Here is a 25,949-nt window from a genome sequence, read left to right on the forward strand (position 1 = left end):
GATGTGAAACGTAGGACTCCCATATTTATTTAAATTGCTGAACTATCAATTCCATTAATAGAAAGAACAACAGAAGTTTTTCACTTAACCTGAAAGCTAAGGTAACGTAAGCGTGTTACGCACACTTGTGCATTAAGGGCTTCCACAAGCCCCGTCCTTCCCAGCGGGGGTCTGGACCTGTCCCCCCACGAACCAGCCAGCGCCACCCCACAGTGCCAGCCTGCACAAGGCCAGCGCTGCCACCTCCTCGCGTCATTCTGGCTTGGCTGGGGAACCTGCACACTGCCATGGCCGTGCAGGCAAGATACTCCCGTTTTGAATGATGTTTAAATGGGAGAGAATGAGTTCCTAATGAAATCAAATCACTGCGTGTCAATTTAATCAAAAACGCAAACGCAGGTGTTGATGTTCTAAGGTGAAACTGAAGAGAATGATCTTCTCAACCTGTACTAAATGTTGGCACTTAAACCTTTCAAAGTGTACTTCCAAAGTTCTCCTGTCACAAAGGGGCACAGCAGGCACTGGGTGGATACCTTTATTTCTTGGACTTCTTTACAGGTTCTTTGACTTGCTGGATAATAACTTTCATGATCTTTTCCATTTTGGCTTTTGTCAGTGACTTTCTGCTGTACCATATCTGGTCCCACATGGAGCACAGGGGCTTGGGCGTGAGATAAAGGGGGTCGTAGTCATGGAGCATATCCAGGGGCCTCCTCTTAGTGTACTCCTTATAATCTGCAACCGGACAGTTACCGGGATCATCAGGCTTGGCAAAAAGGCGTGGACCCGATTCCCCTGTATTCACCTCCCCATTCAGATCATCCTTCCACTCCAAGTACTCCAGCTCTCGCTCGTTCTTTCTTAGCACAAGCTGTCCCCAGTACAGGCTGGGGCTCTGACTGTGTGTACTGGCCCCAAACGCCCTAATGGTGTTTGTGAACATGAGGTGCAAAAAGCCCTGAGGGTGCGTCTTACTTAAAATGCCCTTCTTACGAAGACTTTCCACATCTTCATCTGTCAGATTCTCCAAAATACTCCACTCTCCCTCTCTCTCTTTTTGAGACAGGTGCTGATGCTTCAGTTTCAAGGCTTCCCGCGACGCTCTGAATTCCAGCCCTTTAACCACGCTGTACTCGTAGTTGTGATCCTTGAGGTATCTCTCTATGCTGCTCTGATAGAAGTGCAAAGAATTGGCGGAAAAATCTGTACCGTTCCGTCTCTTTGCAGAACTGTAGAACGAGGCCAGGTAATCATTGAGGTCTTCAGGAGGCAGATTATAGATCTCGCGCGTTTCAGAAGGGCAATGTAAAACCAGCCAGTCTTTGAAAATTTTTATATCACCACTGTTACGTCTTCTCTTTTTCTCCCCTTTCTTCAATGCATCTAAAAGATAAAACACAGCTTTGTGGACAGCAAGAACTTACAAGGAGATCAGTGAAATAAAAGGAGATGCAGAATAACATTCACCTTCCTTGAAAAAGTAATTCAGAGATTATGGGACTTTCACAAGCCCCGTCCTTCCCAGCGGGGGTCTGGACCTGTCCCCCCACGAACCAGCCAGCGCCACCCCACAGTGCCAGCCTGCACAAGGCCAGCGCTGCCACCTCCCCGCGTCGTTCTGGCTTGGCTGGGGAACCTGCACACTGCCATGGCCGTGCAGGCAAGATACTCCCGTTTTGAATGATGTTTAAATGGGAGAGAATGAGTTCCTAATGAAATCAAATCACTGCGTGTCATTGTGGGGTGCGTATTCTATGGGTCTTTTCAGGCAGCACTAGGACTGAAGCCTGGACCTGTCTTTGGTGGCTTGGCTTGATGTTGAATTTCACCCACACCGATTTTGGAGTTGACTCTGCGTGTGCTCGTAGCACCGCGCTCGTGGGACCGGTCACGTAACCGGTGGCTGCAGTGCTGAGCCTGCAGTGCTGGCCGTGCAGCCCAAGCAACCCCAAATGGATTTGATACGCTCTCATCAATTTGCAATGACTCTGGCGCATATTTTTTGGTGACTGCAGGGGCCAAACTCTGCTCTGTTAAAATAGGTGAGAGTTGGCCTGTACATGGATCTTGTGATCTGCCTCAGGACTAGGGAGCTTCCATTTCATATGTGCAAAGTGGTGTACAAGGCATTATGCAAAATACATTTCAAAACATTCATCTTTACAAAGATCTCTTCAGAGCAAGAGAGTGTGAAATAAAAACATTAAGCAAAAGTTAGGGGTGGATAGTAAGGAAAAACAAAAAGATGAGTAAAACTGTATTTATGTTTTCTTTAAAAAAAAAAAATATTGCCAGGATTCCAGTTGGGTTCTCTCTGAAGTTGCTATGGCAATACCACATCTACCTAGTTTGATGTAGCATGAGAAATTAATTCTTTGGATTGCTGAAAAGCTCCATCTGCTCGCCTGTGCCTCTTCCAGGGCTGACGAGGGGTGGCTGGAACAGGGTTCTAGAGCCAACGTCTAGAGATTCCCCCTCTTGCACCAAGTTATTTTGTACACGCTTAGTTGTTATCTTAAAATGCTGCGGCTGGACTGAGGTGGAGTCTACTGATCCCTGTGCCGCCATTTGGGGTTTTCTGCTTGTTTTGTTAGTGACTGCTCTCTGTGAAGGGATGAATGGCTTGGAAATCAATACACGCAGAGGCCTCGTTTGAGCCACCACCCATTTATCTTGGCAGAAACAGCTACACAGCCATTCCCAGGTGAATTCCCAGTCCCTTCAGGTGATAGATGTTGCCAATTACAAAAATAGTCAAATACTATTCACAAAAAACAGCTGTGCCAGTTTGTACAGTTGGGGCCACATAAGGAATACAAACGTCTGTAACACGGAATTTATTCAGGAATAGTAACGGTGCTTCAAAAGTACACCCACTGTGTTACAGACAACCCTCAAAATACTGTTTCGGTAATCTTCTTTCAAAGGCCACGGCCCATCCCCTGCACTGCAGAAAGCTGCAGTAGGTGTTGCTCTTTAATGCTACGGCTGCTTGAGATAGGTCCTTATTTCAGCAGAGCACCGGGCACAGCTCTCTGGTGCCACGGGACGGGTATTTGGGGTGGGACGGGGGCCATGGGGTTCCAGCCCTGCCCCGCAGCAAGGGAGGAGTTCAGAGATGCGGGCAGTCGGGAAGCGTCCTGCGTGGCCGCAGGGCAGTGCCGCAGCAGCTCTGCCAGGCTGGCACCCGGCGTGGGGCTGGACTGTGGGATGAGAACAGGTTTGGGGGAATATGAATTGGGATTCTCCTACTGAGCACGTGGAGTGAGACACACGGTGTTGGGGGCTGCTCCTCACTTAGATGGAGCCAAGGCATTAAGTTAGATGAAGTGGCATTAAGCCACTGGATAGAAAACATATACTCTTACTCTTTGAATTAAATTTTAGAAATCTGCCTCAATGTTTACACCTAGATACTAGCAGACAAAACCATAAAACTGGCTAGACAGCAGTTTCCTCGGTATTAATGTGAAAAAGGACCTGCAGGCACTCAAATCATTATAGATGCAAATTTTGGGGCTTTACTGTAACATCTTTAAAAACCTGGACATTTGCATTTTGTTTGAGGTGTTTAATCATTAGATTACAAAATATATATGTACCTGGCATAAGGCTCCAGTGTATTATACACATCTATCCTAAAATATGATCATTTATTAAATGAATTACATCAATTTTATTGATGGCTTCCCCGCTACTTGCAAAAGAATAGCATAATTCTGATAATGTCCACAGCTGTTCCTTCTTGTGCGGACAGTGTCAGTTTTACAGCAGGATTAAAACAGCCACAAGTCAGGCTTCCAAAATCTTTGTCAAACAGCATATTCTTATGATACAGAATAATTTAAAATATGCTCTGTGCGTGGCTTAACCTCGGTATTGAGTAAGCAGTGTAGCTTGCAAGTTAATGTTTGAGCAATTATAACTGTTTCCACTCCAGTAGGATTCCAAGGACAGTGTGTATGAAAATCTTAAAATTCTTAAAGTACTAAAGCAATTTGTTTAGCTCATGTAATTTAATATGCAGGATTGAAAGTTTGCTCCCATTGTGATCTCTGGGATCTTTGACTTTGGTGCAGCCAGAGTTTCAGCCACAATTTCTCTGTTTCACTGCTTTAAAGTTACTTCCTCTTATTTTCTTCTCGTGAGACCTGAGTTCCCATCTGTCCTGGTTCCGGCAAGGACTCAGCACCGATGTAGCCTACCGTCATGGACTAAGTGAGCTTAATGGACATTTTTGAGGGATGGCCCATAGACTATGGGAACGGAAAGATCTGGGCATGACACAGATGGTATGGAATAAGGGGTGGATAATGTCCTGGTTCCGGCAGGGATGGAGTTAATTTCCCCAAGGAGCCGGCAGGGGAGGCAGGTATTCCATCCCACGTGACCCGTGCCCAGCTATAAGAGGCGCTAGCCGGGGGTGGGGGGGCAGTCGCCACTCGGGGTCGGGCTGCGATGGTGTGGTTCCGGTCGGTGCGCTGCGCGGCGGTACTGTAATCGCGTTTTTATATTCCTTTATCGGTGTTATTGTTTTTCTTTCTTCTTCCCTTGGTCTGTTCTGTTAAATTACACTACTTCAACCCACGAGTTTTGCCCCTTTCTGCTGATTTTTCCCCCGGCTGTGGGAGTCGAGCGAGCGGCTGCGTGGGTCTTTGTTGCTGGCTGAGGCCAAACCACGACACCATCTCTGGCTCCAGTTTCTCACAGGGACTCTCTCTTAAGTACAGCTAATGTACTACGTGGTGATACTACGTAAAATGAAAGACCAAAGTATTCAAACCACTGGGCCACAGCCAAGTACACATCTGGGTGGTATTATCTATTCAAGTGCTGATTGCTCACCATAGGAACCTTTTTAGTCCCTTTTACTGGAAACAAGACTGCCCCAAATCAGAGGCGTTTACTTAGATCCTACAGTACAGATTTTGGCAGCTATATGAACTCACCCCCCTCTAATATTTTGGGAAATGATTAATAGAACACACCCACACACCCCTCTAGGAATAAAACTCCAAACTCTCTTACTTTCATACAAAGATGCGGGTGGATGGTCTGCGTTGTTGCTCTCTGGATTCAACAAGGCTGAAAGATGAAGTGCGTGCCCAGATCCTGATGGTTCACCCTCCTCCACAGGGTTTTCAGTAATGTTCCCACTTAAGCCTATTCCTGGTGTGCCATGGTCTGGAGGGCTCAGCTGGAGTTGCCGATGGACATCTACAGTGGCTTCAAACTCAAAGAATGTCACAGAGGCGGGTGACTCAAGTTGGGCCTTTGCTTCAATGTTGGAGACAGGAACAGATTTTAAGTATTCTTTTGGTATTGCTGACCCAGAGGAATTTCTTGCTCTGGAAGTTTCAGCTACGGATCCTGCAGGATTCAGAGGCGCTAACCTCAGGAAGCTGCTGTCCAGGCTCTCTTGATTGCTGACGGGGGATTTCAGAATGCAGGCGAGAGTCAGGGGTGGCTTTCCTGCGGGGGCAAAGCCAGATGTTTGGGTGGCTGTCGGCTTGTTAAACGCCATCTTCTGACTGCGATGCATGTACAAATCTACCTCAGCAGTTACACCTTTAATTAGTGATTCTGACAGAATATTCTGGTTGATTCTATCTCGTTGGTTGTCTTCATCTGATATACACTGTTCTTCATCAGAGATGATCTGTAGATCTTCATTGTTTTCTAGCTTCACCTTATGTCTGTCAGTTTTGACTTCACCACCAGATGTTGACAAATGCTGCTCTGCTGCAAAGCACGATTTCATGGATTTGCTATTTCTTCCATTTTCTCTGGGTGACGGTTCATTCCGTATTATGTAGACTGCGTTGTCTTTCTGCTGAGTGATCCCTGGAGATCTGCTATGTGACCCTGTGTTAACAGCATCTGCTTTAGCCCTCTCAAAAGATGGGGTCATCCTGAACCTCTTTTCATCTAAATTAGCTTCCCTTGATGAAGCCTCAGAAGACACTAACGTCCTCCTCTTTTCTCCAGCTTTATTCTCTTCTCTGCTTCTGAAGTATAATTTTCCACACTGCCAGTGATAGGCATGTCCAACTCCACAGATCCACACAACAGAATTGTCCTTGCTAGGATGACCCGTGTTCTGCACCGTGTCCAAGGCTGGGATTTGATTGCATATGGTCCCATGAGTGTGTGCCCAGGTCACAAGACTGGAGAGATCCATGTGAAGTGAACTGGCATCGCTGCACCCTCCATCACTGACACTCTCGTTCTGTAAAAATGTGTTGGAGATAAGGTAAGTGGAAGAGGATGAACACAGCAGCCCTGGGGATTGTTTCTAGCCCCATCTCAATAGAGCAATAATTATTTTTTTAAAAGAATCATTAGACAAATCACCGATCTACAATTTGTTCATTCTTTAAAATAAATAAATAAATTTGTCCACTTTGAAGACCTGGAGGGCAGTTTGTGGGTCCTGGAACAATGAATTTATTATAGATATGATTTATGCGTACCTATGGGCTCTGAGTCCCCATCAAGTAGCTCAGCTTAAGAATTTATCACACCTTAGCTGAGCCACAGCAGCTGTTCACGTGTGTGTTCTATTAACGCTCTGGCTGAACCACCCAAGCAGCGACCATAGCTCAGCTAATGGAAGGGAAACTTCCTGAAGTCTAGTGCTCTGTTTGCAAATCGTAGGCCTCTGATCTGGGCAAGCTCGTACCCATGGCCAATTCTGTACTCACTTATGGAAAATAACATGGGAAAGTGTCAGGAATCAGCTTGTCGGTCTCCCACCTCCCCACAGCCAACAGGGCTCAAACTTCTCTCATCTGTCAACATGGCAGCACTAATTGCATCAAAAGGAAATTGGATATATGAAGAAGTTGTTTGTGGGATGCTTTTCAGAAACTAAAAAATGGACCTTGCATCCACATATTTAAAACTTGTTTTTACAAAAATCTACAATTTTTAATGCTATAATTGATTCTGTTAGAAACAATTGTCTACGGTATCATTTACACTATAAAAGAATACTCACCATGCTGCTGTTGTCTATCTCACTGAGCCTTCTCTCAGGTGGAGATCAGTAAGTGACTGAATATTCTTTCTCTCTCAGAACCTAAAATAATCATCATATGTGTGTGCGTCTGTATGTGTGTGTGTATATATATATTGAAAAAAAATCTGGATAGCAGATGCAACTAAATTTTTCAATGCTCAGTCCAAAATAAACGCTACTGCAGAACATGTGCCTTCATTAAGGTGAGCTCCCATTGAGCTGGAATGAGCTATATATAGACTTGCGTAAATATTTGCAGGATTAGCCTCTACAGTGTACCTATCAAAGTTGAAACAAAATATAAATATTGAAAATAGAATTTTAAAAACCAAACTCTGCGAGATGTTCCTTTCAGCACTGGCACTTTGAACACAAGCTGTGGTTAGCAATCTTTACTTCTCCAAATCGAGTGAACTGCAGAAACAGAAGTACCAAAAATAGTGAAGGTAGTTCAGATTTTGACATTATCTGACTTTTCAAATAGTAAAAAGAAGAGGAAGTTTCCTAACTAAAGAATTCTTTTCAAATTCTTTTGAAATTTTATGTAACTCATATTTACTAGAGACGAAATCTGAAATTCTCCCATCTGTTTTGAAAAGTTCTATGTCGTAGTCTAGAAAGTCGTCATCATTTCTGTGTAACAGCTTAGAGAACAATCGGTCCCATAACTTACCATCAACATACATATTGCAGGAGAGGCAAGCAGCCTTACGATGCTGTGACTGACACCACATGCGTTTACAGTTCCTAATGGCAGCCTTTGCTCCAGGCAGCTTAGTCTATTATTAATTAAACGCTTTGCATTTGGTGGTGGTAAAAGATGCCAGAATGAAAAACTGGACGCAGGAATCTTGTCTAAACTGGTTCTTTGAGCAGCTCTGGCCTAAATGGGACACGGCTTCCTGGTGAGAACAGGCCCCTGTTGGCTTTGCAGGTGAGCACGCACGTGCGCACAGCTCAGCACTCCGAAGCACGCATCCTGGCCGGGTACGTGAGCTCGAGCCTCCGGCTCTCCTGCTCTGCACGCTCCTATTCTCCGAGCAAGCTGCTGCAGACAGGAGAAGCCCATCCCGGCTGACAGATGTAGGGCTGCTCTGTAATCCGTGAATGCGGTGTTTGTCTGCAGGGATTTGTTTCATGAGCACGCCAGTTAAACGGACGGAAAGCCTGTGAGTGCACAGGGAGGAAAGCCCTGTGGTGCACCAGCATGCCAGGCAGAGGCTACGCCTGGTGCCTCTTGTGCCCTACCTCCACCAGCCATCATTACTGGCTTCACGTGAGGCGGCAGGGCAAGGAGGGACCTGGGTGAGGCTGAGGAGCTGTGCCTGGAGGAAGAGAAGTGCGTGTGACTGGCTGGGCTGCCCAGGATGGCCACCAGTCCCATGCACAGGGCGAAGCGTGGTGGCTGCTGCAGGGTCAGTGACATGAGGTGGATGTGGAAACCATGTGGTAGAAGGCCCTTACCCTCTCCCTCTCCAGCCCGGCACCAGGACGGGGTCACCTGCGGCTCCCCGAGGCCGCCTGCCCTAACCCAAACCCCCTCACGGCAGCAGGGCCAGCCTGAGGGGGCCCAGGGGCACCCAAAGGAGCCTGGCTGGCTGGGGGTGGGGGCAGCTGCCTGCCCCCTTCCTGTACCCCATGCTCACCATCCTGGAGTGGGGCTGAGACCAACCAAAGCCAAAGAAAACCCAGTGACTGTGAAACTGCCTCTCGACCGAGCTGCTGCCCTGTGGAGGAGCCCTCTGGCAACATGTTTACAGGTGCCCTGCTCCATCCATCCGTTCCAGACCTGCGGGAGCTGAGGGGCACCAGAGGGAGGGGTGGCCGAGCTCCAAGGCTGCAGCTGGCCGGGCACTTACCCACCACTTAATTTTAAGTGAATGCTTTGATCCACTGGTGCCAAAGATAAATGTGCTCTGCTGGATGTGAAGCCTAAGCAAGTGAGCATGCAAAGTCTTCAGGCAAAAGTTTAATTATCCCAAGCAGGAAGGGAAAAAGGAAAAAAAAAGCCATGCAAGTGGTTTGGGCTTCCACGGTGCCCAGCACGAGGGAGCCTGTCTGCTGCCTGAGCGAGGCAGGGTAACGACTACAATGACAAATACACACAGAACAATTAATAAGCGTCTGGTAGTTAGGCAAAGCTCACCCCTAAGAGGAAAGGAAACAAACATCCGCAAAGCATACAAGAAGAGCCCTCTAAATGTCCCTTTCAAAGAGAAAAGTAAAGGTCAAATCTCTCGCAGCGCATCAGTTGTACTTCTCGATGGGGAATGAAGAGTGGGCATCGGAACCGCTCCCATTTGGGGTGAAACTGCTGCACGGCAGCACAGCTTTGGAAGGCCCTTCTGCACTTACGCTAGTGCCAATCCATATGCTCCTTCTCACGGCTTTCTAATGATAGTACAGATAATTTTAGCCTAGAATGCTTTGCTGTTTGCATATGCTAGCTTGTGAAACATGCGGAGCTAGGATTTTCAAATAATTTTCTAACTGAAATCCGCTGCTTGCTTTAAACAAAAAACAGACCAACCCCCCCTGTTTTAAAGCAGCAAACGCATTTTGAGCTCTTGACCTCTGTTAATCTAGGCGTTGTATAAGATCTACTGTCACTGTGATCTCACTGCTAATGAATTACAGAAAACAGGGTTGGAAGTCACTGCAAATGGCCATTTCGGCTATCCTCATTCCACACAGGAAAAAGAGCTCTGCCCAAACTTCTCCTGAGAGGTGTTTGTCTAACCTGTCCTCAAACCTTCCAAGGACAGGGGATTCACAGCCTGTCCCTGGGTCTCGCTGTGCCTCAGAAAGCTGAGCCTAAACTTATGGGAGAACCGTTTTTCCCCTTCTGCAGTCAAAGAGAGTTTTAGCTTCAAGTTCAACCTAAAGGGCTGAGCTGCTTGGACAAACGAAAAGGAACTCTCCTGCCAATAACTCGGTGCTTAGAATTAGTGTGGGAAAAGGTAACAGAAACGGAAGCTCTGCATGGTCATAAGGCCATGAAATTACTGACTTGGCAGATGAACATCTTGATTTCTATCACAGGCGTCTTTAAATGGAATGCTTTTATCTTTCCTTATCTCCAAGCACATGTCTTCCTTTTCCTGATCTCTTTGAAAAAAAAGCCTTTTTTCTCTTGATATTTAGTTCCAAATAAAGGCTCTGGTAATCAACTAAGGACACTTCTTCAGCCCACTCCTGCTCTCACATTTACATCAGTTGAGAGTACCTTCAAAGAAACTGTCAAGTGGAAGGAGTCTGAATTTACAGTTACAACTGAGCAGAAAAAAATGAAATATGTATTTACCCACAAAGGCTGAACTGACATACTTCTCATCTCTTCAATTAATAAAAATCCATCTTGACCACTGCCACCATTTCCACCCGCTTCCAGCAGAGCCAGCATCCCTGTGGGGGAGGGTTCTGGGGTTGGAGTTGGGGGGTTGAGTTTTGTTTGGAAACCTTGCGGCCAGTTCAGTGTCTGCATGGCTGGGAGTGATGCAGCGGTTTAATTGTCTTTCCAGGAGAGACTCCCATCTGATAATGGACACTGTGTGTGCAGGACCCACACCTTTGTGCAGAAAAACAGGACATTCCAAAGCTGTACGGTAAATGTTTTCTTTTAATTTTTTTTAACCCATAGGGAATTTAGTGCACTAATATAACCTATAGTTAAGTGAATTCATGCTCACTAGAGGGGAAAAAAAGATTTAAAAAAAAAATCTACAAGATTTTGCTTTCTCATGCATCTGGTCTACACAGTAAGCTTTCAAGATGTCCACACTGTAAATGCTTATTTTACCTCTGTATTCAAGAAAATGTGGCCAAGTAATTTTAAACACATCTACAGCATTTCAGTGGAGCTCTTAAAACTCAAGGCTGACTAAAAGCATTGAAATGCTTATTCGGTTTTAAGACTTTCCTGTGTCTAGTTTGAGCCCTTGCGGAGGAAAAAACATACTCAGCACTTTCTGAAAATTATTCTCTTGTAAGGTCTGTCAAACACAGGTACCTGGAATCACCTCAGAATGTAAACATCTGAATCTTACTCGCTTTACATTTCAGTGGACTCTGTGCAGCATTATGGTACGCTGAAGGAAACCCTCTGTGACATACGCAGGCTTATACAAGCAGGATAACTAAAAAAAGAAACTAACTGTATAGGCACTGAAAGCCCTTTAACCGCTTTGTTCCTGTCCCTCCACCCTTTAATAGTCCTAGCTATGTTTCTCTTAAGTATTATAACGTCTATTTATTTCACAGATTAGAAACCTAAGGCACACACAAAGCAAGTAAATATGAGAGCTTTGGCTTTTCAGCTCCAGATAAGACAGTGCAGGAAACTGGAACAATCCCGGTAGGAAAACAACAGGATACAGAACATCAGTTCTTAAACTTGACTCCCTCCCCTTTCCCCCGGCACAGACTGTGTGCTCCCACTCACTTGAGAAACACTTACTGGAGGTGGAGGGACACGGGACAGCCGTAAAATACACATATAGAGGGGGCGTATTGCCAGGGAGCTGCCAGGAATGAAGGACACTGACGGGGGGATGTGGTGTCTGGGGCAGGAATGGGATGGAGCTGTACTTAAACACATCTGGTTGCAAGACGGGAGTTGAGAGCCGAGCAGAAGTAGCTCATGGCTGCCAAAAATTGTTGAGCTTGTCCCACCACTTCTTAGCGAGGGCCTTTGGGGTGGATTAATCATTTCCCAGCACATCGTTTTTCTTGTTCTCCGCGATGTTTTTTTCTCTCCTCCCCCTCCCCTGTACAAGAGCCTTCTCAGCACCTCTTCAGCTCTTTTCCTGCTTCACCACGTCCTTCCACCAGTACCTCCTGCCCTACTTGCAGAAATACAATTCCCAAGATACATTCTGTACTTGCTACAGGGTGGCATTCCTCCATTTTGAGAGATGCTTGGAGAAAATAATATCCAGTACATCTGATGGAGGGCAGGGTGTAACTGCATGCACCAGCTCTGAGCCAGGGAAGAGAGACTGCTGTTAAATATTAGCCTGCAGCACCACATTCCTTAAACAAGAGCATTTTTGTTCAAAGAATGGGACACAATTTTTTTCATGAGTCCTAATCATCTCTTCTCTTGAGGGTCTACATTACAGAGTTGCTGTCCTTGTAACATAACTGTGAGCTCTAAATCAAGTCTTCTTAAAAGAGCTAATAAAAGCTGCAGCCAGCTGGCAAAGGATTGCCTGGTCCAACAAACAGTAATCAACCACTAAAAACAGCTGTAGCAAAGGAAAAAATTAATTTAAAACCATCAATTTCTATAAATAGGTCCTAATATTTTATTTCCCCCAGGAAGAAGTGGGAAAGCTGAAATTAGCGAAGTGCAATTCTGTTAACTTGGGCAGAAAATGCAACAACGTCGATAATAATTGTGTTAGTTACCCTATTAACACTGCCACTTGTGAGCAGCTTCACACTTAGGGTTAGTGCCGCCGGGGGAGAGTGGGCCATTATTTTCTGTAACAATTCTATATGCAGGCTGGTTTCCTTTCCTTGGATTTTTTATTTTCAGTCCTGTGCTATGGATGAATATATAATTGTATCAGCACAGAACTGACTGTGGGAACTTACCGTGTTCCCCAGCAGCCATTTGTATTAAAATAATCTTCTTTCACTTAATTAATGGAAGATGTCTGTTGGCAAGAAGGCACTTGTAGGAGTGTTTGCTCCTCTTTTAATTGCTTCTCTCACGATTTGTGGTATTTCTCATAAAGCACAAGCTTCGCTAGTCATGGGATAACATCATCATCTCCTACTATAAAAACCACTTTTAATCCTCGCAGTTCCGTGGAGTTTGACTGCAACGGGCTCAAAAATAACAGGGGAACGCTGTAGCACTTGGATTCTTTTGTTCCTTTTCCCCAGGACCGGCAGCCGCCGCTCGCTGCCCGGCAGAGGGTGCTCGGTCCCCGCCACGCGTGGCCGCCCCCGCCCTCGCCCGGGCCCCGGTGGCCCAAAGCGGCGTCCGCTCGCCGCTCCCACCCCCCTCCCTGCCGGGCCCCCGCTCCCACGAACAGATACTGCTATTAATGGCGGGGTCGAGGTCCTCTTACATGAATACTTCGGGTGAAGGCACCACCCCACTGCACTTCCCCATTCCTGCCAAAGAACCTTTGCACCTGGAGCTCCAGGAAAAGAAAACAGCGAAAATATAGTGCAAAACTCTCACTATAGACTGACTGACCTCTCAACGTGCCGACTTTATAGGAAACCTGCTATCTTACCGCTAAAAATACGGCAAGAAAATGCTGACCGGTAAGGTTGCCTTAGCCAAGTACAGAAACTTCTCCGCTTGCGGTCCGTGCAGCAGGGATAAGGGTGGTACTGTACCTTTGGTTCTTTCAATTTCTGTGCTGTTGATGGATTATTTTTTTTTTTATATTATCTAACAGCAAAAATTAACATCCTGTTTGGGAGTTTGCTAAGAGGAAGTTGCAAATCTTATTTGTTGAATGTTATTGTCAAAGTGTTTATTGCAGTTTTATATATTTTGGAGCAGCCTTTTGAAGTTTAATGAAAATCACAGTGTGGCACAAGCCATTTTTCTTCTACCATCTGCTCAACTAAAATGAAATAGCCAGTGCTGTAAGCTGGAGGACACATCATCCAAAGGTTCAACCACTGAACTGTGAGTCGGGGCCTCGCATCCATTCCTCTTTGTTTGATCTGAGCTAAAAAACTCTTTCCTTCTGTTCTGCATCACGCATTACGTACCCGCAAACCAGAGGTAATGTTGTTACTTCACAGCACGCTCTGGGTGAAGTGTGGTGGAAATTTATTATTAAATAGTATTTGTTGTGAATCTGTGACTTGTAATTAGACATAATTGTTCACAATGAGACATAGTAACCTACTTTTCTACAATACAAAACAATTTTAAGAACTGACACTTCAACCCATTCCCGGGCTTGAGGATTTCACCTTTTTAGCAGCACTTTAAATGGGTGGTGACTCAGTCTGTATGTAGAAGTCGGTCTCGCTAGCAACAGGCAAAGAGCTAGCTCTCATTTCTACAGCTCAAGTGTTTATGAAGGTTTGCTGAGGATGGGATGGTAAATAGCTCCTGGAGGTAGAAATAACTTTGTTGATAAACAAGCAGGTAAAGTTCCCTCTCTGTGGGATTACTTTTTACAATCTCCACCGGGGTCTTTCAGGCAGGTGCAGATGCCCACTGGCACAGGGAGAGGACAGGGAAACCCCGGGTGCAGCGCCCACGCAAAGGAAAGGTGCTTGTCCTTCACAAAACACATCTTACTAAGCAGCACCCCAAGCTTTTTGGCTGCAGGCAAATTCATTAGTTCATTATATTTAGCCATGCTGATGGGAAATTTGGGAGCCTTGCAGGCTTCCCACCTTCGGAGCCCTTGCTCCTATTTAATTTTCTACTATTGTCCTTGCTTTGAAGTGCCACTCTCTCCCTTACCTCCTCCAAGGTCAGACAAGATGCTTCAGGAAGCCTCCCGTGGAGCAGTCTGTGGAAGGACAAGAATCTCACTGACACCTAGAGGACAGGGAAGCCTAGGAAAGAAGGGGGAGAGAAGGCATTAGTTACTTAGAAAAGTGATCATAAAGCAACTTGAAGATCCCTTGTGTGGGATGGAAGCAGTAAGCAAAAGGCTCTGCACTGAGCGCTGAATCTGCTCTCAATTTTTATAGGTTCTGAATGGCAGGCTTGAGGCAGGAGCTGGGGTCGGCAGGAGCTGGAGACGCACCAGTAAGAGGCAGTGCCCCCCAGTTTCTGTCTCCCACTTCTTGAGTGCTGCATTCAGCAGGAGCTGAGTGCCTTACAGATGAAAAATACCACAGATGGATGGCATCTTGCCTCTTGGAGAGGCAGCAAAACCCAGCATTGGCACACCTAGCTGCTAATTTGGAAAAGAAAAATACACTCTGGCATAGTATCCGTAAGAGGTTGCCAACCCTTGTCCTACAGCAGTGATAACACACTTTCCAAAGCGTGAGCAAGAGCAAACAATTAAGCCCACTCTACAGATTCAAGCAAAACTTGAGCCAAGGGTGGGTTCAGATCTGGAGTTCTCTGCTGAAATTGCCCTGAGTGCACAAAAGGCACTTCTGAAAACACACTTTGGAAACTTTCTCCAAGCCGGCACCACCAACCCAGCTGTCTCTTACTGGATCTTCCAGCAGACGCTCTCAGATGACAGAGGCACCAGTGAACGCTTCTTAGAAAATCACCTAGGCATCTGGCTCCCTGAAGCCTGAACGGGTACCTCAAAATAGCTATCTGTGCACGGCCAAGCTCTTTGGAACGCAGGCCTGGCTATTAGAGGACTGGGTCACAGCCACAGCCGTGCTGCTCTATTTACATAAAATCCTTTTTGTTCCTTTGGTGACCACATGTGTACTTAAGTCCTCATGACAAAACTTAAGAGGGAAGAATCTTGCTAAGCTGACTTGTAGTTGTTGCAGAAGTAACCGGTCAACTCGCAGTATGAAATCAAGTATTTTCTCAATAAATACAGTATTGGTTAAGATATTGTTTTGAGCCCTGACCTTAAAGCAAGACAATTTTGCTGAAGGAGCCCCTCTGAATTAAACTTAGCTCTGTAGGAAGACTGTTTCAGTTCATTAAAATCATCCTGTTGGCCTTAGGTGCCTGCAGTCCATGAACAGCAGGGAGTCAGTCAGCCTCAGATCTCCAACATTTACGACGCATGACTGGTTCTTTCCTTTCTAACTAGCCCAGTCGTTAGGAGCCTCTTATGTACAATGTTGATGCTGTGTTTTTAGCAAGAACACATATGAACTAAACGGAGTTTAGAAAATGCACGGGGTGCGTGCAGACCAGGTAGCAGTGCATAAAACCGATGGTTCTGCAAACAAGGAGTCTTTTGAGCCTGTGTTTTGGTGCACCCGTTAAGGCCCCGTGGCTGACGTAAAGCACCCCTCTCACAGTGCTCTCTGTCATCGCCCTCTGCATTCACTGCCCTACTATCTGAGCATCTTACCAAATTAAATATTAAACGTTCTAAAGGATATTGTGTTTCTTTTGTTCCTTTGGCAACTGAGATCTCGAGTGCTCTCAATTCTCTCTGACTGCACATTTTGCAGGTTCATGTCTTAATGTTCTTTTAATGCTTAATTTAATACTCTGGAGTTCTTAGTACACACTCATGTCTGTTACAAAGAAAATTTGGTATACAATCTACTAGACAAGGAGATAGCTATTTAATGAGCAAACATTTCTCATCAGCATGCAGACCCCAACCTACAAAGATGAGAAGTGCTGTGGGAAGAGGTGGACGGGCTGTGCAGCAGTGGCCGGCTGGTCAGGAAGCCACATTTATTCTTAGCACCAAGGGTCACACCAAACCCTGCCATTGATCACAGAGACAGCTCCTGACATTAGCCAAGGGGAGCACTCGCTTCCAGAGGCCAGCTGTAATTATATCAATTATATTTAAAAGTGGTCAGTCTCCATATTAAAGCACCACTTCTAGGATACTGGATGTAGGCCACTGTTTCTTTTCATACACTCCCATCTAGTTTGATCAAGAGAAACTCCAGTTTTAGGTCTGAAATCAGAACGTTAGATTTCAACATTTTCACCATCTGAAACATAAGCAAGTCTTCATACGGCAAAGGCAGAACCCCCTTAGCTTCGGGAGCAAGGCTTCCCTGCACTGTTTCCATTGCACAACATCCTTCAGGAACATATGGGCCAGCAAACAGAAAACGTCCGCTGCATAATTATGGCACTGACAAACCAATTGAACCTCAGCAGCTGCCGCTGGGGAGATTTCATTCATTCCCAGTATTGCCTTTTAAACTTAAGTGGCACTGGAACAAACACATCTTTGATCCAAGTAGGAAATCATTTGGAGCTTTGTGTTTAATAGAGCTGAAGCCCTGGGAAAATGATGTCTTTATTAGCCTGTATGACAATGCGAGCCTCATGGCAGGCACACAGCGGTTTGGTATGTCAGTCCTCTTACTTTTTCAGATGTATCTGGACATATTTGTTCTTGAATCAGAGTGGAAACAAGGACTTTGATTCAGCTGTACTGCTGAAGTGCCCATAAACTGCATGCATGACATCAAAAAGAAGTATTCAGGAAGGGGGGGGAGGGAGCACAATTTTGCCAGTTCCGAAATAGAGCCGTTAGGCCTCTGCATTTCTGTCCTTGTGCTACTTCATGCCATTTTGGGGTCACTTGTTTTTCCCTTGTCTCCAGGGGAATTACTGCACTAATCAGGGTCTTGCACACTCAAGCACAGAGGAATATACGTGGCCAATATAGTGCTATATACTCATAAGTACTTATGGATGTCCCTGTGCATATACCTTTAGATAACAGGACACCTCTTCAAATGTTGCTGAAATTTCTACCAGTACACTTGTTGATACAATTTAATGAAAAACACTAATAAGCCATGTGAAGAACCCAGTAAGGATGCATTTTGGTGTGCCCCAGGCATGCGTATTATAACCTGCAAGATTAGAACAAATGCTGCTCTGACTGGAAGCCTAGTGAGGAAGAGGTAGTGGTATGTTGCCAGCTGCATGTTCACTGTGAGGTTTTTCTCTCCTGCTATATATTAGTTGTGATGCTACTGTATGAGCTAATCAGCAGAAGGCCTAATTATAATTATAGTCCTCTTCCCGAATAGAGCAATACCTATATAGACTTGAGTACATACCTGGGCATGTTACAGGGATATTCTTAAAGGACATCAGCCCTTTGTTGTGCATTGCAGTAAAGAAGAAAAAGATTGACACCTTATACTGAGGCAAAAGTAAATATATCTTTGCAAACTTTGCAACAGTAAGCTTACTAAGAAAGCAGTAAGATCCATAAAATATTCAGTCATGATTCACGAAAAGTAGTCACTAAAAATTCCTAATTCATTCACTTGCAGTAGTTCATTGACTTTGGTTTGGCAATATAGTTAAAGAAGCTGTCTGTGTTTGCTCCCTGAAAAGATAGCATTGGGAGTACATTCTAAAATACCATCTTGCTGCTATTTTTTTGAAAAGTATTCCCCTGGATCCTTCAGAAACTACTTAAATGCTTCATTTCTTAGAAGGTTGCTTTAGAAATGCAAGTAAGAGATTTCCCAACAAAACCACTTTATCTTATTTGCCAGTGGAAGTAATTGTAAACATTATCAATCTAAATATTACTCTTAGCTACAAACAACTGTATCAGCTGAGAAATGGAAGCTGGCTCGCACACAGCAAAACCCGTCGTGCTTAAGTAAGAGAGCGAGCAGCTTGCAGACATACACATCTAATGGAGAATTTCTAGATGCTCTGCATGTGTATCTCTATCTCTTTTAGGGCCCCTTTTTTCATTTAAATAAACTGTGCTCAGACTATGAAATTCCCGTCTGGAGTCATCTAGCATCTGTGTAATATCCATTTAAATGGCAGATGCAATGGGAGACAACCTGAGGACAGAGGACATAGGTGATAAGCTAGCGTTTCAGTGAACAATACCTCAGCCTGACAGGTGAGTGATGGAGAAGCTTTAGAAATAATGCATGTGCTTCGGGCTCCCCATCCACACCAGTCTGTGACAGTGCTGCTCACCTGGTGGCTGCCGTTTCATGTACCACTGATCTCTCTTACAATGTCAGCTGCGCCGCTGGAAGAATTGGTATAGCACAGCAGCCCAATAATGGACTCGGGAAAACCAGGCTACTGGTGTGCTTTTGAGAGAAGCAGGCACTGGGGCCTTCCGTTTCTGTGAGTTATGCAGAGTCCTCGAGGTTCCAGCGTGAGTACGACCTCTTTGAAAACCTGCGTGCTGAGCCATCAAGACCCCTTAAATGGTTTATCAGGAAACTGGCACCATCATTAGAGGGCAATAAAATAAAATCATTGTAAGGAAATGAAAGAGCATTCCAGTCTGTTTCTGAGCAGATTTGTAGCACAGGAAAGTGACTGAACTGCACTAATCTTTCATTGCAAAAAATGTCCCTGAATAAAGAAAAAAGAAACGTAGAACTGCAGCTACAGAAGGAAACAGAAATTATGTTTATTTCCCTGCCCTAGGATAGCAGGGGGAGATGTGCTTGTAAGGACGGTTGTTTGTATAAATAAATGTTCATTCTTGGCAGTGGAATGCAAACTATGCTGAAGGGCTGGAAACAGACCACTTTGTAAAGCTGAGGCCAGAGTAAGGGAAAGATGAAGAGAAGTTGTGGGGAGGAAATTCACATTCATTTTTAGCAACTTGGAGAGTTTCTCAAGCATGTTTGACATTTTTAATTATGCTGATGTAGAGCCTATTCCAAGGACAAAAGAAGTCAGGATTACAGGATAAACAATTAGGAAATTTCATACCAGCCGGCTAGGGGTAGTGTTGCCGGCTAGGGGTCTGGAGACTTTGCTGAAACACAGAATCATCTTTCATACTTTCTAGACAGATGGAATTTGACTGTCTTGCAAAACCTTCACCTAGGTCAGGAGACTCAGGTCGTGGTCTTATAAACTTTTATTTGCAAGAGGCATATTTTTTGATAGCCCACATTAGGCAGGAAAGAGATTAGCCTGAACTGCTGCTATTTGTCCAGGCTTTCCTGCAAGGTTTCCTGAGAGGGTAGGAAACAATCTTGCTATATTTATATCAATTGTCTCAGAATCTATAACTTTACAATGGAAAACAAAACTGAAATTTCTCATGGAGAATAAGATCAGCTCTACGATATCAAATCACGGAGTCGTGGCCTGTTTGCCTGTTTTCCATGCTCACAACATCCTGCATCGTGACTGCAGCATCTCACTTTACATGCGTAGTGGTGGAAAGAGCTTAATGGGCCTGCTCACCCACCTTCCTTTCTGAAGAATTTGCAAAAAAATGTACCTGCGTTTCAGTTTCCGTGTCAAGGGTGATATGTATGGCATGGGAATGGGAAGAGTTTCCCCTTTACTGTAGAGCAGAAATGTTTCAGAAAAATCATCAGGGAGTGGTTTCTCGTGCACACCTGCTCGGCGTGCCTCAGACCCCCTGCGCCCTGCGCCGAGGCAGGCGCTGCCACTGGCACGCCGGGATGAGTACAGCTGAATAGGAACCTGCATTCTCTCTGAGATAATGGAAAGTCACAGAGGAGGTATCCAGCTTTTGGGCATGAATAAATCATTATGGATATGAATTATTCAGTGATCATCCCTACAACATGTGCTACATTCAGACTCAAGAGGCAGTATCCCTATTGTGTGGGGTTTCTTCCCAAACACTACAGATGTATGACAGGCTAATGAATCTAAATATTCAAATGAAATGATGGGAAATAAGATTAAAAGAATAATTTTAAAAACAGCAGTAAAAAGCTGCTTGCAAGAGTTGTCATACCTCAGGCTGGCACTACAATGGCCAGACAATCTTTTAACTGGGCGGCGTTGAAGCAAGTTGTCCACAACAGTAAGAATCATTATGTGAAGTACGAATAAATAGTGGCTGAGGAAATTCGAATCACAGGTTGGAGGGAAGAGCTGGAATGATGGGCACAGAATCAATACAGAAACTGACCCAGTCCTCTAGTAACCTGGGGCTAACACAAAAACCAATATGGGTATTACCAAATGCCAATATGCAATTTCGGTTGCACTTACTAAGATAATTCAAAATTTCTGGGCTTATATGTGTTGTAAGATCACTACCTTTGCCCTATGGTGCTTTTTTTAACATTCCATTTATTATGAGCTGAAATTGGTTGAATTAAGAGAAGAATTGAGTTGCAATGACTGGAAGGATGGCACTGATAAATCTGTATAGCTGCAATTATTTTAATTCCACAGCCCAAAATCACAGAGCCTATGGCCCAGCTAAGCAGGGAAAGGCACGATCCCTAAGCAACACATGCCGACAGTTTGTTATCTCAGAGGGCTGCAGTGAAGAGTTGCAGTTCTGGTGTAAATTGCAGGGGGGATAATCAAACCATAGATTAATCCACAGCACTCCAACACAGACTGGGAGGAAAAAAAAAAAAGAAAAAAAAAAAAAAGTCCTGTCTTCAATAGCCAGGAAATGGCTGGTTCATCCTTCACAGGAAATGAGTCACCCAAAAGCTTCGGCGCAAGGAGCAGCACGACAGGGAAGTTCTGAAATAACATGGACTGATAACAACAGCATAGCACATACAGATAGGTCTCTCATTTTGCCACAGATTAGAAAGAAGAGAAGAAACATAACATATGAGTTGTTGTGATTATACTTAAAATTTTGAGTTGATGTAACTACTTGCAGCACAAAAAATACCTGCTGATATAGTTTGACAGTCCTGTTAAAAGGTGTAATCAGAATGTGCAACAGCAACACTAATAAAAGTTCCTAATGCTTTTCAACTTTGTCCCTGGAAAGGAGACCTCAAATTGCTGCGGTGGCACAGCTGTCGTAAAAATCCAACTTAGGGAACTTGTAAACTGGTTCTGTTTAATACTGAAGGTATACTAAACTCAATTCCAAACCAATTTATTTATCAATTACCAACCGGTACACTTTTTGATAATACTTTATGCTGCCAAACTCTTATGGACCAGTGGAAAAAATACTCCCCTTGCTAAGGATGTATACTGCTTGTAAAACCACAAATCTGCAGTTAAGAAATGAACTTTTCCCAAGTGCTGGAACTAACACAGCCAGCTCTCCAGCGACCCTCCGTGTACCCACACCTCCTCCCCCAATAACCCCAGCTTTCTGCCTGCACAGCTTACGGCTTCTACCCGCAGTGCTTCTGGTCCCTCTCCTTTCCCTCCCCCTGGGTACGAGCTGAGTGAGGAGATACCAGTGCTCTCGGCAGTTTTGAGCTATGGGAGAAGTGACTGGCCGATCAGAAGCCATAGGTGTCCTTTTCTTGGACTGATAAATGCAGCAGTGAGTTTGCTCCTCTCTGCTAGCTCTAGACTAACCATTTCCAGAGCGGTGATGTGGCATCATGAATGATGCACAAAAGAATGTTCTGGCATCCTAAGAAGTTGCAAAAGCTGCAAATACTCTTTTAAACAAAACAGCCATGTTAATTGAAAGGGGTTTAAAATAAATAGAAGCAACAAAAAGAAGCAAAAGTATTTGAAACACCCCCTGCCCCCCAAGTTTCTTTGGGACTATACTGGTAGCAAAGTTATATAGGAAAGAGTTTTGTGGTTTAGGACCTTACAGGATACTGTGAATAACGCGGGAGGAGGGGAACTTGCAGGAAAACAATTGTCATTAAGAACAGTATCTAGGATATACCATTATGCACAGTAGTTCGGGTTCCTGAACAGAGACTGTATTTTAGGAGGGTTCTTGTTCTCAAGTCACTGATAGAAACGTTGGGTGGAAGAGGAAGAAGAAGGGGGAAAAAAAACTTTGCTAGTTTGCAGAGGAATACAGTTACGTAGTACAGGCTTCAGAGCTATTTTAAAAATACAAAGGAAAAAAGGCAGGAAAATGGTCTTTTTTGTTTCAGAGGGTTTTTCTTCCCTGCATGGTAAATTAAATTCAAAGAGATAACATAGGCAGGAAGGGCTTAAAAAGAGAAAAACCTGGGTGTGTCCTGCCAAGGCCTTTCTAGCAAGTGAGTAACCAGAGCCGGGGGAGGGTGGGACCGTTTTGCTGGATTGTACAAAAGAAGCTGATTCATATTTTTTCCCTTCTCCCTCCTCTTTCTTTTTCTTTTTTTAAAAGGCCATTTTCATGTGGGTTTCTTTTACAAAACAAACAAAAAGATATACAGAGGCAGGTCTTTCTCCCAGCTGTTTGGGGTTTGTTGTTGGTTTTTGGTTGGTTTTGTTTTGGTTTGGGTTTTTTTTTTTGCATAAAGTATTATTTTGTTCTTAAATGCATTTTCCTGTTTGGCCCAGAGAAAGACTGTGCAATACCCAATAGTATCATTAGGCAGTTTGCTACCACAGTATCTGAAAAGATGCTGTCTAAAAAACTGTGTTAATGTTACGGGAAAATGTGTGATAAAATGTAGCATAATCAGCAAGTCTGCTAGAACTATGGCAAATCTGAGCCAGCCTGCATGAACCTTAAAAGTCTTTTAAGCTAGACCACAATTGCACAGGAGAGGTCTTTGAAAAGTAATAATTCTTTGATGGCATCCACCTGTGTTTGCTTTTCCAAAGATATCTGAAAAGCAGCTGGGATATCTGCACAGGCAATAAACGAATGTCAACAGCCACTAGAAAATCAGATATTGTTCTTATAGCAATCAGTATCTAGCATTAGTAATCTTTTAGGTGTCCCTGCCTATGGCAGGGGGGTTGGAACTCAATGATCTTCAAGGTCCTTTCCAACCTAAACCATTCTACAATTCTGATTTTTCAAAACCTTTGCGTCATCTTCAGGGTACCTTTCTTTAGGTTATGCTTCTTTACAAGTGGACTGAAATATCCCATATTAAAAAAAAAAAAAAAGAGTGATTCTGTCTCCATACCATCCTCCAGCATGGAGGAGTTTCTTACTTACAGTCTATAAACCAGATTATTCTGAAGGGAAGATGAAGTGAAACACCTCCATGGGAAATACATCTTAAAACCGGCATAGCTCAAGAAAAGTGCATTGTGGCTTGTGAGATGGGAGTTAAATTTCTGCTCTGCTTTGATCAAATCACTGTATCTCTCTGGCTCTCAGCTCAGCCACTCTAAAGTGGATCGCATAATCCCATCATTTTCCCATTCTTTGCCTCATCTAAGTTGTAAATCTCTTATCTGTGGCAAAAGCTGAGCCTTTCATATGCAGTACCTAGTAAAATAACTTTGGTTTCACATGGGGCCTTTAGTCGCCTGTAGCAATAGGCAAGAATATACTTTTCCTCCATTTTAAACTTCACTGCTGGAACAAGGGCCAAACGGCCAGGGAGCCCAATAAACCAAAGATAGGGAAATTAGAGCTACCAGCTCTTGGTAAGATCCAAGCTCAATGGAAGCTCTTTCGTTTCACAAACGGTGACAAGAGTGAGGCAGTAAATTGTTGTCTGGTCCTGGCCACCAAAATATCCGAGCGTTGCCCCACTCTCTGAGAAAATAAGGCATCTGGCCATAGGAACCAACACAGTAATACGTGTTTGGGAGAAAATAATAGACGCTTTCACTCCTCCACCCCGGTATTCATGTGTCTAGTGTACGCTTCAGAAAGAAGTGAGAATATAAAATGCATGTCTGTACCTGTCAGTTACCTGACATTAAGCAGAAACACTGCCCAAGGATAAGACTCCAAATTTCATTCACACTGCATTTTTTAAATCTTTTTTTCTGAACCTTCACATCTGTACCCCTGACACGGGTGTGTTACAGCTCAGGTGCTTCCATCAGTGGCACTGATCTATATTAGTGTTCTGCTGTTTACCACTGACAATGGAGGCGAATTGGCAGAATTGTACAAATGTTTTCACAAAAATGTCAAAAGTGGGTGTGCTGGTGAGGAACGAAGGATCCTTTCTACAGAAAGACCAGTATTATGTTGCCTAGAAACTCTCAAAACAGGGTTGCAGCTAATGAAGCCAAGATCAATGTGGACTGGACATTTGATATTTGATTCAATGCTACACAAGGGACTTGTAGCGAGGCCTGGGACAATTAATTCTTGTGCTGCAGTCAACAGATAGGGTTATGACAAGTGAGGCAAAGAAAATGAGTAATTGCTAGTAGAATTCCCAGTGAGCAAATATTGTCTATATTTAAACAGAGACACGCAGCATTTCATCTACGGAAGCAAACTGCTTTACAGAACCACGTTAGTGGAGAGGAACCACAATGTGCAGGCGGACAGGGGGATGGTCCCCGGATCCCGCTCCTCCTGTGCCCGCTCCTGCGCAGGAACAACGTCGATGCCGGGCGCCGTCTGCAGCGGGACGGGACGGACGCTTGCGTCCCCCTTATCTTTTTTTTAAGGGCCTTCATCTTATGGCACATGAACGAGCTCGACAACCCGTTCCAAGGGAGCCACAGAAAGTATTTAACACAAGTAAGTCTGTTATAGTAGGCTTAAATATACTACAGATGGCCCAGCACCTGAAAAAGAAATCTTTTAGAGGTTTGACAATCCCCAAAGATAGGAAATCCATGGATTTTACCTCAGTCTCTGCAGAAGTAAGACCTACAGGCAATGACACACATTAAGAGCAAAACAAGCTTATCTAATTAACCACTGAGGTCCACCTGACTGGAAAAAGAGCTGTTTTGGTCAGCAAACGGTGTCAGGACTGTAGCTTAGGAAAAATATTATCCTGATGCCTGAGCAGAGCAGGTAGGTGGTATGTCTTACCTCACAAGTTCTCTCTCTCTCTCACACACCCACTGGGTAGTCTTTATCCTTAAGACATTAACTGCAATTAAACAAAATTTATCCTGTATCTTAAATAAAACTTCTAAGTGCTGTCTAGCGCCTTTAAAAGTCCCCAGACTGGCAGTGCCAAATAATTAACCTAATTTCGGCGAGGCGCCCGCTCTCCCTTACTCGAGATGGCACCGGACAGGGGCGCGCGGCTTCCCTGCCCGTAGCCAACATGGCGGCGGCGGCGGCTGGGCCGCTCCCGCAGGGCCCGGCCCGCGCTGCGGGTGACAACACAATGTGCACGTTGGCGGCCTTGCCCGTATTCAAGATGGCGCCCAACGCGGTTATCCCATGCCCTGCCCCCAATCAAGATGGCGGATCTGTATGGCATTTCGGCATCCTTCCCGCTCTCAAGATGGCTCCTCCCAGCCGCCTCCCTTCGCCTACCGAATCGCGCCGCGCACCGGCGCTTTGCACCGCCCCTCATCTCGCCTGCAGCCAATAGGCTTCGCGAGGGGCGCCAGGGCGCCAACCCTCGGAGGCGGGCGGTCCCCGCCCCTGCTATCAAGATGACATCTCCGATAGCCAATGGGGCGTTGGCGCGGGTGAGGCGGGCCGGGCGGCGCCGCCATTTTGTGAGTCTATAACACGGAGCGGTTGGGTTCGTTCCTGCT

At 44.9% G+C, this 25,949-nt stretch overlaps 1 pseudogene across 1 annotated transcript; it reads right to left on the bottom strand.

Moving 5' to 3' along the window:
- Positions 1–430: 430 nt before the first annotated feature.
- LOC309681447 (uncharacterized protein KIAA1958-like) lies at positions 431–25,907 on the bottom strand (annotated as a pseudogene). The gene is made up of 7 exons: positions 25,723–25,907; positions 25,459–25,553; positions 25,076–25,098; positions 24,728–24,843; positions 14,472–14,719; positions 5,029–6,229; positions 431–1,383 (listed from the first exon to the last, which is right to left on the bottom strand). The product of its transcript is annotated as an uncharacterized protein KIAA1958-like (transcript).
- Positions 25,908–25,949: the final 42 nt, after the last annotated feature.

The sequence above is a fragment of the Vanellus vanellus genome (genome assembly GCF_965231255.1).
Source record: "Vanellus vanellus genome assembly, chromosome: 25".
Lineage (NCBI taxonomy): Eukaryota > Metazoa > Chordata > Aves > Charadriiformes > Charadriidae > Vanellus > Vanellus vanellus.